At 43.7% G+C, this 14,129-nt stretch overlaps 1 non-coding gene across 1 annotated transcript; it reads right to left on the bottom strand.

The window, feature by feature from the left end:
* Positions 1 to 770: 770 nt before the first annotated feature.
* LOC140843306 (U2 spliceosomal RNA) lies at positions 771 to 961 on the bottom strand. The gene has a single exon (XR_012120932.1). It is a non-coding gene; the product is annotated as a U2 spliceosomal RNA (small nuclear RNA).
* Positions 962 to 14,129: the final 13,168 nt, after the last annotated feature.

Here is a 14,129-nt window from a genome sequence, read left to right as displayed (position 1 = left end):
CTTCTCCTGTGAGAATGGCAACCCCTAGCAGCTTGTGCTGGGCAGCTGCATGCCGACAGGGCCTCTATCTAAGTCTGGCCCGGTCAGCTGTGGAGGTGGCTCTGCATGGCTGCTGTGGCATGGCCGGTCTCAGGATGCTGCTCTGCTGTGGCAGGGCCATACCAGAGGGGAATGGGTGGGAGGCTGTTTATCACCATCAGGGGCATCAGAGCTACACTGTTGCCCAGGGGTTCAGGGTGCCCAGAGTTCCTGGGATTCCCAGCTGCTGGGCTGTGTGTGCCAGGATGCTTCTGTCCAGCAGTGAGGCTCTTGTCCCTTTAAGACTTTCTAAAAGCACTCGCTTTTCTTTTGTCCCAGGGTTGCCAGGTGTGGGGACCCGCTCACAGATTTTACTGTTCTGTTTTCCTAGTATCCAGCACACTATGCACTGTGTGTCTGTGCTCCCGGTGCAGATTACTGGGGCTGTTTATTAGCAGTCTTGGGCTCCCTTTCCCTCCCCGCTCCAACTCCTCTCATCCTGCCAAGGAGCTGGGGTCAGAGGCGTGCTTGGGTCCTGCCTGGCTGCAACTTGTATCTTACCCCCTTCGTGAGGCGCTGGGTTTTTGCAGGTGTAGATGTAGCCTGGCTGTTGTCCTGTATCTTTTGGTCTCTCTTTTGTAAATAGTTGTATTTGTTGTATTTTTAATAATATATATGGTTTTGGGAGGGGATTTCCGCTGCCCTCCTCATGCCACCATCTTGCCTCAAGATGTATCTGTTTTTTTTTTTTTTTTTGGTGCACCGTTCCCGGCAGTACTGCAATACCAGGTCGATGCGTGGAGTGGACGGAGCAAGCTCCTATTCCATCTCCCTGCTCCAAAAATCCATTTAATATATTGTCCTCGGATAGAGGACGTATCAGATATTAAACTGATAAGAACAGATACTACACTTGATCTTAGCCAAAAGGCCGAGAAGCGATATATCTGTTTTTTTAAGAGCAATTTTGAAGGCAATCACATATTTGAACTTTGTTACCTGTTTTGATCATTACTTTTTATTGGTTTTTGGCAACTGTTCCTGCTTTTTTGTGGTCATTTAAATTTTTCTCTCTGGGATAGTTAATTGTATTTTTGAAGCAGAGTAGTTGATAGTGTTTTGTTTGTTCATTTATATGTTTTGTTTGTTTCAATTGAATCTTATTCATAATAAGGATCATGATTTTTTTTAGTTTTCCAACATATCCATAGTTTAGTTTTCCTGCTTTTTTATAGTGGCTAGCACCTTTTGAAAAATAGTAAATAGTAAATAGTGTCATATACTACTAAGCACATTTTTTTCTTTCCTTTATTGCAGTGAGAATGAATATACTGCTTGTTGGTAGGCATATACTCAGCAACAAAGAGTGCTTGATGATCATAACTGGACTTATATGGGACTATGTATCAGATTTATTCATAACAGTCCCAAATTTGAATTAATTAAAATGTGTATTAAGTATAGAATGGATGAAAATAATTGTGGTATATTCATATAAGGAAAAAATACACATTAGTAAAAATAATAGCAAACTACTGATATGTGCAACTGCATGAATAAATCTCAAAAAAGTTACACCAAGAAAGCAGCCACAAAAGACAGATATTGTGCAATTCCATTTACATGAAAATCAAGAACAGGTAATATTAACTGATGAAGATGAAAGAATACTGGTTCCCCCATTGAATGGAAGATATTATTAGAGATGAAAAGAGGTTTCTCAGGACCTTCTGTAGTGCAAGAAATATTCAATATTTGATATTTTTATATAGGAGTTAATTATCCAAGTGTATAACTATATAAAATGCATCTAGTTGTGTAATTACAATTTATGCATTTTATTATCTCTTTTGTCTCAAAAATGAGTAAAACCAATGACAACAGCAGAAGAATGATGAAGAATTACTTTCATTTTTAACTAATACAGAGTAGCTTGAGGCAAAAAAATGATCCCATGAAAAAAACTAGATCGGTCATATATAATTAGAAAAAACAATTTTTTGAGAGCATTGGTAAACTTCCAAGGCAACGAAAACTTGAGTAGCCAAGCCCTGTGCATTCTATGGCCACTTTTTTCTTAGTGGCAGTTGAAAATTCATGGAACAGAAGAGGTGGAGAAATCTAGGCAAATGGCCATGGCTAAAAGGTAGAGAATCCAGAGAACTTATTTGCAGCTAGGACTCAGAGGGCCTAGGTCATGGTAGGTCAGTCCTAAACAACTCAGTGTTCTCTTTACAGTATTTGCAGATTAGATGTTTCAAGGAGGGGACTAAAGAACTAAGCAGAAAGCCATTGAAACAGAGCAGTAATATCTGCAATCTTACAAAACTGAGGAGACCAAAAAATAAGGAATATGGAGCAGAGCAACCAAATAAGAGAAACTGAGTTCTTACCAAAGACTTTCAGGTGGGAGCCTTGGAGAGCTACTCCTTAGTACTGCAAGAGTACTGGATGTGGGCAAACCCAGTCTCTAAATTATTCCAATCCTTGGTTTAGTAGTTTCCTCCAAGCTGTCTATTAGAGGATTAAGTGAACCTTCTCTGAATAAAGAATACATAGAAATTCCACTATTTTTCATGCATGATGGCTGACATTAAAAAATAATACCAAATATACCAAGAAAACAACAATGAAAAGAAAACATATGGGGAAAATAATCTACAGATGACTCTATTATTGATGTTACTGGGCATAGATATTACGATAAATATAATTAGTTGGTTGAGGGAAATAGATCATAAGGTGTATTATGCTAGAACTCCAGAAAATATAAAAGCAAATAGAATTAAATTCTAAAATTAAATATGGAATAATTAATGTATCAATAATGATTCATTAATTGTGGTAAATGTACCATTCTAAGGTAAGGTGCTTACAAGAGGAAAATCTGGATGTAGAATATATGCAAATTCTTTGTATTCTTCAACTTTTCTGTATATGTAAAACTACTCTAAAATTAAAAGTTTACTTAAAAAATGAAATAATTGAAATTATAAGCTCAATAAGTGGGTTAAGAACAGATTTTATAGAGAAAAAGAAAAAGAAATGATTTATTAAATAATGACAAGTCAATATCTGGAGTTAAGAATGAAGAACAAATGGAACATCCAAAAAGAATATAAATAAATGTAGGTAAGAGTGAAAAATTCTAACTTTTGTAAAGGAAGCCCAAGAGATAGAGGAGAAACAGAAAGGGGTATAAGCCATTTGTGTAGGTATAATAGACAAGAATTTTCCAAATCTGAAGAAAGATATTAAGCCAACGATCTAAAAAGCTCTATATAGATAATCTCAACTGGGTACATTGATATATCACTCTTGAAAATCAAACACAAAAAGAAAAATTTTTAAATATCCAGGAAATCAATCAACCACTGATAGCAACTTCTCAACAAAAATGAAGGCTTCAAAAAGTTCAGCCATCCTAAAATTCTATACTCAATGAAGGTATCCTGCAAAAGTGAAAGCAGAAGAAGGACATTTCCAAATAAAAACGGTGAGAAATCTTCACTGGCCAAGTCCTCCCAGAAAGTTTAAACGGAGTTCTTTAGGGAGAAGAAAAGCATACTAGATGGAAACATGGAAATGAATAACATTGGAAAATACTGATGTGAATATTGATGACAGAAAGTAATAAACATAATACAGGGTTTTAAATAATAACACATATGCTGTGTGTGTATGTGTATACCTATAATTTATGACAGTAATAATATAAAAATTGGGATTGGGATTGGAGATAGTGGAGTTAAAGTATTCTAAGACCCATGTCTTATCCATTGAGTGGAAGAGGAACTAATTTGAAGTATACTGCAATAAATTAAAGAAGATAAATGAAAAGGCATAGGCTAGCCTTGTACAATGCCTTCTATTGCCCACAGGTGTGGACTCAGCAGTCTGGGGATGAACCAGAGCAAACTATTTGCTTGTCTTAAAGGTGTAGAGAAAGACTCATGGCACACACTTAAGCAAACAAATGCAACATGATGCCCTAGCGCCATACTGATGATGCACAGGCTGCTAATGAGAGCAAGTAGGGTTGGCACTCAGTCTGGATAGGAGATCAATATGAGCTTTCTGGCAGAGGAAATCTGAAGAATGAATATGAGTAATCTAGAGGAAAATATGGAGGAATGCAGGGAAAATTCAGGCAAAGAGAACATGTAAAAACATCCAGAAATCAATATATTCAGTAAAAATTATTCAGACTGCCTAAAGCACTATTGGAAAAAGCTTCTCATTCATTTTAAATGTACAAGTGTAGATTGTGTGCTATACATACATGTGTGTTAAGTTCTGATCATTGTGCTAGTGGCAGGAGGGTAGTTAAAATTTGAAGTAGCCTAATCAGGAACATACATTTTGAAAAATTTTAATCAGAAGCTACACTTCTGTCGCGTGCCCTGTCCTCGCCGGCAAGAACAGCATGCAACAACAGCAGGATTCTTCTGCAGAAAGCTTTATTCTTCAGCTCTTTGTGAAACAAATGAGTTGGGCAGGACCCAGAGGGGAAGGAGAGGCTTGCTTATATAGTTCTCATGCTCTGACCTGGTTGGTGCGGCTCCATATGCCTTATTAGCATAACCATTTGGTGGGTCTCATTGGTCCTTATGCCAAGGCGCAATTAGCATGTAGTTTAGTGGTGTGGGATGATTTGTCATTAGGAAGTTCGGGGCCTTCCGGCTGCCCTGCATGGGGCGCTATTTTCTGAGCGCGGCTGCCAACATCTCCCCCTTTTTTGTCTAACAGAAGCTCAAGGCGGAACTTGCCAGCAGAGGCGGAGACAGAGGCCTGACCTCCATCAAACTTCCTGATGCCCCCTTTTTGGAGAGGGGTTCTGGGCATCTACCCCTATGCAGTCAGGCATGCCTCTCAGAGGGGTACAAGACCTCTTGCAGTGCTTTGCCTCGCATCCTCTGGCTGACGTTGGGACCGCTTGGTACAAAGGGTTTGGACCCTTTTTCTCAACCCTCTTGCACCATGAGCTTCTTAAAGAAAGCTGTGATTAAGCATTGAGGTACTCGGGCCTGGTGCAGTGCCACATGGGCTCAGGGTGCAAGAGCTACCTCAAGCTAAAGCTGAGCTTCCTTCTTAAGCATGTTGAGCCACACTTGGGGAGAGGCGCCAATGTCTATCGCCATTAGGGCTTGAGCAAGGATCACCTTGTCCTGCTTATGTTGGTTGCGGAGTCTGCATAACAACCAGAGTAAGAGCATGAGACCTCTAAGCAGGAACACGCCCATCCCAGCCATGCCCGCCCACTCCTTGACATGGGAGAGAGCTCTGAGGAACTAGGAAGAGAGTCCTTCCGCTACGGAGATATCTAGACGGGTGGAGTTGATGTGGATAATTTCTCGCCGCAGCTCTTCTAGTGTCCCATCGAAGTCTTGGGACCAGTTTCCTGAAAGATACTGGGACAGGTCTCGTGACAGATTAGCTGCCCGTGTAAAATTTTTATATTGAATGCTAGTGATGCAGAGGGCACGATATTTCCGCTCACATCCCAATTGGGCCATTTGCCAGAGCACCTCTATTTGTTCCTCTACGAGATCTATGCGTTGATTGAGGATCATTATTCCTCCTTTCAGTTTGCCATCAAGTGTGGACTGTTGGTCCAGGGCAGAAGCTACTGAGGCTGCAAGGTTATTGAGCTCTGTAGCCGATTTGATGGAGGTGTCTAAAGCTATACCAGCGGCGGTGGCTGCGACCGCGGTCGCGGAGATCAGGAGCACTATGGCGGCTGTAACGCCGAAATCGCGCCTTTCTCGAAACAGAGTCATGGTGTTAGGGGCGTCTACGGGAACAGGGACCCAACGGGGGATGCGGACTACCAAAGCATTGGTAAAGTTACGCGCATCCCAACACTGAGACAGAAAGCAGGTTTCATTGGAGCAGGAGTCAAAGCTACTATTGGATAAGATAAACAGAAATGGGGGGTATACGCATACTGGAGAAGGTGGAAAAAGGGAATTAGGTGACTCTGGACCTGATTTTGCTGAACACGTGTAGTTCTCGTTGTTATGGGTCATGATCATGTTCCAGTGTGCGCGCATGTGGTTATTCTCGCACCAAAAGGTGATATTTTTTACACCGATTCCCCCACCCTGGAGGGCGGAAAAGGGGGAGAGGTCGGTACACGAGCCATTGACTCCACACAGCATCCATTTATGGAAGGGGTTCATGCTCAACTGCTGACGAAACTCGCCTTCGAGCACCTTTACTGGCCACCAAGCCTCATTGGCTGGCCGTCCCTCCATATCTGGGGAGATGGTAAACTCCTGCCTCTCAGTTGCCCACGTTACTACAGTTGACTGACAGTCAGTCCAGGGCCACAGCTCTCCCTCATAGTCGCCCACACAATGGGAGGCATATTTGGGTTGACGAGGCCTGTCGGTGGAATTGTTCCTGGGAGAGTGTACAAATGTGCCATTGATCCAGAGAACCATCTGGTGGATAGTCATGTTCTTATAGGACGGGCTCCCTTCCTTATTAGGCCCTTCAAATTTAGCTGACATAACGGGGAGGCTACTGGCCTCTAGAATTATGTCACTGAACCATCCGTATTTCCTCCGTTTCAGGGAGATACAGCCAGCTAGATTCTGAGTGGTGAAGCATAATGACCCATTAGTTACGAAGGATCGGTTTTCTCCCAGGGGAGCTACTAGGGTGTCTTTAACTAAGTAGGGCAAGTTCATACTAGTATTGGTAGTGAAAAAGCGCGGAAAAACGGCTGCATTGAAACGGACAGGCATAGGCTTAGGAAAGGCAGACAGGATTCCCCATCTCAATACTCCCTGAGTCGGGGTCTCCAGTGTCAGGAGCAGGGTCAGGAGGTACAGCGAAGTCATCTCCTTTGTTTAGGACTTTCCTCGTTAGGCGCTCCGGGATCCAGAAGGGATTTTCTTCACCCTGGGGGAAAACACACACAGCTCCCCTGGATCTGATTATGATTGGATCCGGGCCCTTCCATTGGTTAGATAACACGTCCTTCCATTTTACTAGTTCTTGTGGGTCTTTTGGCCACTGATTATGGCGATCCGCTGCTGTATGGCTTTGAGCATCCAGATTCAAAAAATTTATAGTGAAAAGTGCTAGGGCTATGGCAGTTTTTGGTGTGGGGGGTATATCTTCAATTCCCCCTTTTTGTTTAAGTAAATAGGATTTGAGCGTGCGGTTCGCGCGTTCCACAATCCCTTGACCCTGTGGGTTGTAGGGAAGGCCAGTGATATGTTTTATCCCCATGTGATGACAAAATTGAGCAAATTTTGTAGAGGTATAGGCTGGGCCATTGTCTGTTTTCAGAATCTGTGGTAACCCCCATGCGCTCCAAGCTTCAAGGCAGTGCTGGATGACATGGGAAGCTTTCTCTCCTGACAATGGGGAGGCAAAGATGACTCCTGAACAAGTATCCACGGATACATGTACATATTTCAGTTTCCCAAAAGACGAAATATGCGTCACATCCATTTGCCAAACTTGTAAAGGCCTAATACCTCTGGGGTTGATCCCAACATGAGGTGTGGGAAGGAAGCTGCAGCAATGTTGGCAGCTAAGGACAATGTTCCTAGCTTCGGCCCTGGTTATGCTAAACCGCTTGCGCAGTGTTTCGGCAGTGACATGAAATTGTGTATGGAATTTTGAAGCTGTGGTGATAGGGTCTAGCAGGGGAAAAGCTATATTTCTGGTTGCGAGGTCTGCCAGGTGGTTGCCTTGGGTCATAGGCCCGGGAAGGCCTGAATGTGCTCTGATATGAGTTATATACAAAGGAGATTGCCTATGAAGTAGTGCTGATTGTATCTGTTTGAACAAAGTGGCTACTGGGCTGGACGCTTTAATTAGCCCGGCCACTTCTAGAGATTTGACTGCATTAACTACATAACAGGAGTCAGACACAATATTTAAAGGTTCAGGAAAGATTTGTAGGACCTCTAAGACTATGCGACATTCCACTATTTGTGGAGTGTCAGGCGTGTAGCCTTTTGTCACAACTTTGCCATCATGGACATAGGCACCTGTGCCTGTCTTAGACCCGTCCGTGTAAACTGTTTTTCCATGAGGCAGCGGGGTTAGGCTAGTGACCCGAGGAAATACTAGGAGATGATTTTTGGCGAAGTTGATGAGGGGATGTTTAGGGAAATGATTATCAAAGGTTCCTGAGAAACTGTAAGCAAGTATGGCCCAATCATCGTTCATAGCACATAATACTTGTATCTGTTCTACGCTGTAAGGGGTTATAATTTTAGCTGGAGCCTCTCCGAAATGTGTCATGGAGGTTTTTACTCCTCTCAAAGCAAGTTTGGCCACGGTTGCTGGATAGTACTCTATTGTCCTAGCCTGAGAGGCTTGGGGATGAATCCAGATCAGTGGGCCGTGCTGCCATAAGACTGCTGTTGGCAGCTCTGGGGTGGGAAGGACACACAACTCAAAGGGTTCATTCGATTGCACTCTATTTAATTGTGCTGTCATCAAAGCCTGTTCTACTTTGCGAATGGCTTGTAATGCCTCAGGTGTGAGGGAGCGCGGTGACGTTAGTTGTGGGTCTCCTTCTAGGGTTTTAAATAGTGGAGTCAATTCAGTGGTGGGTATCTTTAAGTATGGGCGCAACCAATTAATATCCCCTAGGAGTTTTTGGAAGTCATTCAAATTTCGCAATTGATTATGTCTTATCTCAAGCTTTTGGGGGCAAATTACATCTGTGTAAATGGTTGCTCCTAGGAATTTGCTAACACTAGATTTTTGGACCTTCTCGCTTGCTATATTCAGTCTCCAATTTTCTAGGGATCTAGTGAGATCTATATATGCTTCTTCTATTTCCGCTGGTTGTGGGGAGCAAAGAAGGATGTCATCCATGTAATGGATGATCTTTAGCGTGGGATAGGTCTTACGAATTGGGTCTAGCGCTCGCTGAACGTACAGTTGACATATGGTGGGGCTATTTGCCATTCCTTGAGGGAGGACCTTCCACTGAAATCTGACATCGGGTTGTTCATGGTTAATAGCTGGCAAAGTAAAAGCAAATCTTTCCCTGTCCTTGGAGCTTAGAGGTATAGAAAAGAAACAATCTTTAATATCTATTATGAGCACTTTCCATTCTTTGGGTAAGGCAGAGAGGAGTGGCAGTCCCCGTTGTACGGGTCCAAGCATTCTCATTTGAGCATTTACTGCTCTCAGATCATGAAGCAACCTCCATGATCCTGACTTTTTCCTGATTACAAATATGGGTGTGTTCCATGGGGACACAGAGGGTTCTAGGTGTCCCACTTGGAGCTGCTCTTGCACTAAGCAATGAGCTGCTTCTAATTTTTCAGAGGATAGGGGCCACTGAGGAACCCATACGGCCTCCTCTGTGAGCCAAGGTATGGGCATGGCATCTTCAATGGCCCCTATGAAAAACCCAGGCCGTGACGGTCATTCTTTACTTTGGGCAGGATGGGCTCTATGTGTCCCTGTTGGTGTTTCCCCAGCCCCTTGCCAGGGATGTATCCCATGTCCATCATCATGCCTTGGGCGGGGGTGGAGTATTCATTAATGAGTTTGAGGCCTAAGTCTCTCATGACATCCCTCCCCCATAAATTGACCGGTAGAGGGAGTACATAAGGGGTGACTGTACCCTCTTGTCCTTCAGGGGCTCGCCATTTCAATGGTTTGGCACTAATTGAAGGGCTTGACTCATATCCTAAACCTTGTAATGAATGTGAGGATTGGGTCACAGGCCACTTGGAGGGCCACCAGGTTGCAGAGATAATACTTTTATCTGCTCTAGTGTCTAGGATTCCCTCAAAGCTCTTTCCCTCTATTTGAAGAGTTAATTTTGGTCTGTCTGCTAAATCTAATACTATGAAGGCTGAATCCCAGTCAGAGGAGCCGAGCCCCTTTCTCCCCTCTCCGTGTTGGTAGCAGGATAATTGGCGTGGAGACTAGGTAAAACTAAGAGCTGGGCTATGCGGTCTCCCGGGGATATAGGATAGATTCCTCTGGGAGCCGAACACATGATTTTTACCTGTCCTTCATAATCTTGATCTATGACTCCGGGATGAACTACCAGGCCTTTCAATGCAGCAGAAGAGCGCCCTAGGAGTAACCCAATGGTATTTGGTGGTAGGGGGCCTTTAAAGTCTGAAGGGATAGGCTGAACTCCCATCTGTGGAGTCAACACTATTCTGGTGGTGGCACGGATGTCCAATCCCGCGGAACCTGAAGTGGCTCTCCTTGGGGGGCCTGGTTGTTCCCGAATGACACTTGCGTGCTGGTTGCCCCATATATTTGCGGGCCCTGGTGACGGGGGCCCCTCTGGGCGTTTTTTGGCAACTCTAAGGGTTTCCCTTCTATATCTTTAATAGACCGGCACTCATTAGCCCAATGCCTGCCTTTCTTACACTTAGGGCACAACTCAGGGGTCTTTTGGGTTGTTTGTTCTGAAGCTGGGCTCCTACACTCTCTCTTTATATGTCCTAATTTCCCGCATTGAAAGCATTTGATACTTCTGTTAGTGATCCTGGCTTGTTTGTGGCTCTGTAATATGGCCGCGGCTAGGCCCGCATTGGTGAGTGGCCCTCCTATTTCTCTACAGGCTTTCAACCAGGCATGTATCCCTTTTTGTTTCCAGGGTGTTATCGCCTGTCTGCATTCCTTGGTACATTGTTCAAACACTAATTGCTCCACTAGGGGCATTGCTTGTTCCTGATCTCCAAATATTCTGCCTGCGGCCTCTATCATACGAGCGACAAAGTCAGAAAATGGCTCGCTCAGCCCCTGAATAATTTTTGTCAAATTGCCTGATACTTCTCCTTTGTTGGTGAGGGCTTTCCATGCCTTGGCGGCGCACGTGTTTATTTGTGCATATACCTGTAAGGGGAAGGCGGTCTGGTCGGCTACCCACTGTCCTTGGCCCGTCAGCATATCATATGACCATGCAGGCTGTCCTTCGGCCGCGTTTGCGCGTGCCTGGGTCATGCTGATATCATGCCACAATGCCTTCCATTCTATGTATTGCCCCATACTAGAAAGGCATGCCTTAGTTACATATTGCCAGTCTGCGGGTGTCATGGCTGTCTCTGTTAATCTCTCAACTTGTGCTATGGTATAGTTAGCACTGACTCCATAAGCCCGAACGGATTCTGCTAACTCCTTAACTTGTTTATGGCTCAGGGGCTGGTGAGAGCGTACACCGTTATCCTCAAATACAGGAAACATTTGTCTAATTGCCTGAAGAGTATCTGGGTGGCAAAAGGAGAGTGCGCCACTCACGTAAGGTGGCGGGGCAAAGGGCGTCGGGGGACACCCTGCTTTCATTTTTTCCTTGGTCCGCTTTTCAACTTTGCTGGTTCCCTTACTTCTACACTCTGCGGTTTTATTTTCTTCCCCTTCCTCTGCGGACGTTAATTCCTCCTCAGATTCCCTATTGGAGAGTTGGAGGTCCCTCAACTCTTTCCAGGGGTATTTACTATTTTCTCCGAGGCGATTGTCACTCGCTTCTCGGGGCTCTTTCGCTTTTGCCCTAGGCGGGCTTTCTCCCTCACTCTGAGGTTTCTTTACCTTCGTTTTTGTGGCCTTTTTTCGGCCGCGCGCGCTCTCTGTTTCCCGTTCCGTTTCTGACATGCTCTCTTGGATATCTGTCAATGCTCTCTGACCTTCTTTTATTACCTTTTCACATCTCTCATCTTGCAAACAAGCTCTAATCAGTTTCCAGAGGGGCCTGGTGCCTCCCCTCAGGCTACCCTCCTCCTCCTCTCTATCAAGATCTTTCCCCAGTTTGTCCCAGCTCGGGATTGAGAGGGACCCTGAACAAATGAACCAGGGGGCCACACGGTCTATCTCCTTCACAAAAGATCCTAAGACTTTGCTGGAGACCTTCAAGTTTCGCTCTTTGAGAGCTGTCTGCAGCGCCATGACTAATGACGGTGCATTCCCCATGGTGCCTCCTTATTTACAGAGAACCATCAACCATCATCCTAAAAAGCAGGGGCCTCTCGGAACTTACCCCTCCGGGCTTTCTTCTGACCTGCAGTTCTGAATCCTCTCCAGATGTCTGAAGGGTCCTCCCTGTGCCGGTGATGTTCTGGTTCCCGGGTTTCGGCACCACTTGTCGCGTGCCCTGTCCTCGCCGGCAAGAACAGCATGCAACAACAGCAGGATTCTTCTGCAGAAAGCTTTATTCTTCAGCTCTTTGTGAAACAAATGAGTTGGGCAGGACCCAGAGGGGAAGGAGAGGCTTGCTTATATAGTTCTCATGCTCTGACCTGGTTGGTGCGGCTCCATATGCCTTATTAGCATAACCATTTGGTGGGTCTCATTGGTCCTTATGCCAAGGCGCAATTAGCATGTAGTTTAGTGGTGTGGGATGATTTGTCATTAGGAAGTTCGGGGCCTTCCGGCTGCCCTGCATGGGGCGCTATTTTCTGAGCGCGGCTGCCAACACACTTCCAAGGCAGTTTTTACCTATGTTTCAATTCGCTTTATTTTTGATCAGTACTAAAAGGTTTGTTAATTAGCATAATGGGAGACAAATACAAATAATTTTTAATTGGTGAAGTTAGTGTTTGATATTGTACAGCTACTACCTGCCTTTGCGTGTGTTCAGTATAAAACTCTATCAAGACCGTCAGCTTCCAGAACCCTCAGAGTCACCAAGAGACTGTGAGGTCTGTTTACTTCAAAGAGAGAGGATTCTCTCTGCTGAGTCCAATAGAAGGTTATCTGAAGCATGCAACTTGTTACATCTGCCTCAATTCCATCTTTCATGCAAGGTTCTTAGAGAGCAGAGAATTTATCTAAGCTTTCAGAATGGCTGAATGATTATTTTTGTGCCTGCTCATTAATAACATTTGTGGATGTGACAGGATTTGTTCTGAGACTTGCTTTCATTATAATACAGAGCCTGACAGTGAGATTATTTGGGGAGAGACGTGTATTAACTTCACTTATCTCTAGCTATCGTGGCTTATCAATACCTGCCACGTTCCTCCCACATAGTAATTATGAATGATCAGGTTGGCCTAGGTGGGCTTGCCACAGGGAAGCATGCTGCGTGAAACCTAGAGCACCTTGAGAGCTCTGATAATGGTTCAGACATCATCCAAGGTACCAAGGAGGGAAGGGAGCACTGCAGAATGTTATGCAGGGTAATAACATGACCAGACTGATGTTTTTGGAAGATTAATGGTTAGTGTGGATGTGATATTTTAAAAAATGTTTATAGAGAGGAAAGAGGTGAGAAAAATCAGAGACTAACCCTGGGTTGATGGTACCTGATTAAACTTCTAAGAGCCTGGCAGAGTTAGGAAAGCTGCTACTCAGAATCACTTGTGTCAGTGTATGGCGTAGGGATGGCACTTTTCTCTGATTTCCATCATTGACACAATTGTTGGGAATCTGACTGGTTTCGTTTACACTGTTAGTTCACATAGAGATGTCACATCAGCCAAGGAATCTGAAATGTTCTTATTTGCAAATGTAAATTTGTAGATTTTATATTATATGTAAAGACATACATTGGATGTATGTCTTATTCTCAACAATCAAGTTCAGAACAGAGACTTACCCATATAGGGGTTGGTACTAACTGTGCTGGACTTGCTGTTTTTACAGGGACAACAAGGGACTTTGTTTGTCCTCATATGCTTTGCTTAACAATGAAAATGTACTCCTTTCCTTTTTTAATCAGACAGTTATCAGAAATGAGGGAGATAAACTTGGTCAATGTGAACTGATTGTCCAAGGAAGATTTAATACAAGAATAACTTCCTTTACCCAGTCTAAACCTCAGATTCTACTTAAGATACTTACTGTCTCTTTCCTTTTGTTGAGAAGTTTTGTCAATACTTTGAGACCAAATAGAATCAACTTTATGAAAAGAGGTGGTGTTAATTGCTGCCAATTGTTTTTATGAACATGGAGGAATATGATTTCTTTTAATAATATATATATATATATAGGTCCAAGATGAGTTTACTGTTTATTACTATGATGGGAGATATCTATAGATATATAGATACATAGATCTTTCTTATCTTTCTTTCTCTCTCCCTCTCTTTTTTCTCTAATTGAGCTTTTCTCTTTTAGATTTGGCTTATTTGTGGATCTCCTTTTGGTTTGGAGTGAGTTGTAGAAAT

This window comes from Manis javanica, chromosome 8, assembly GCF_040802235.1.
Source record: "Manis javanica isolate MJ-LG chromosome 8, MJ_LKY, whole genome shotgun sequence".
NCBI lineage: Eukaryota > Metazoa > Chordata > Mammalia > Pholidota > Manidae > Manis > Manis javanica.
Note: the sequence above shows the minus strand (reverse complement) of the source record. Positions and strands in the feature narration are given on the sequence as shown.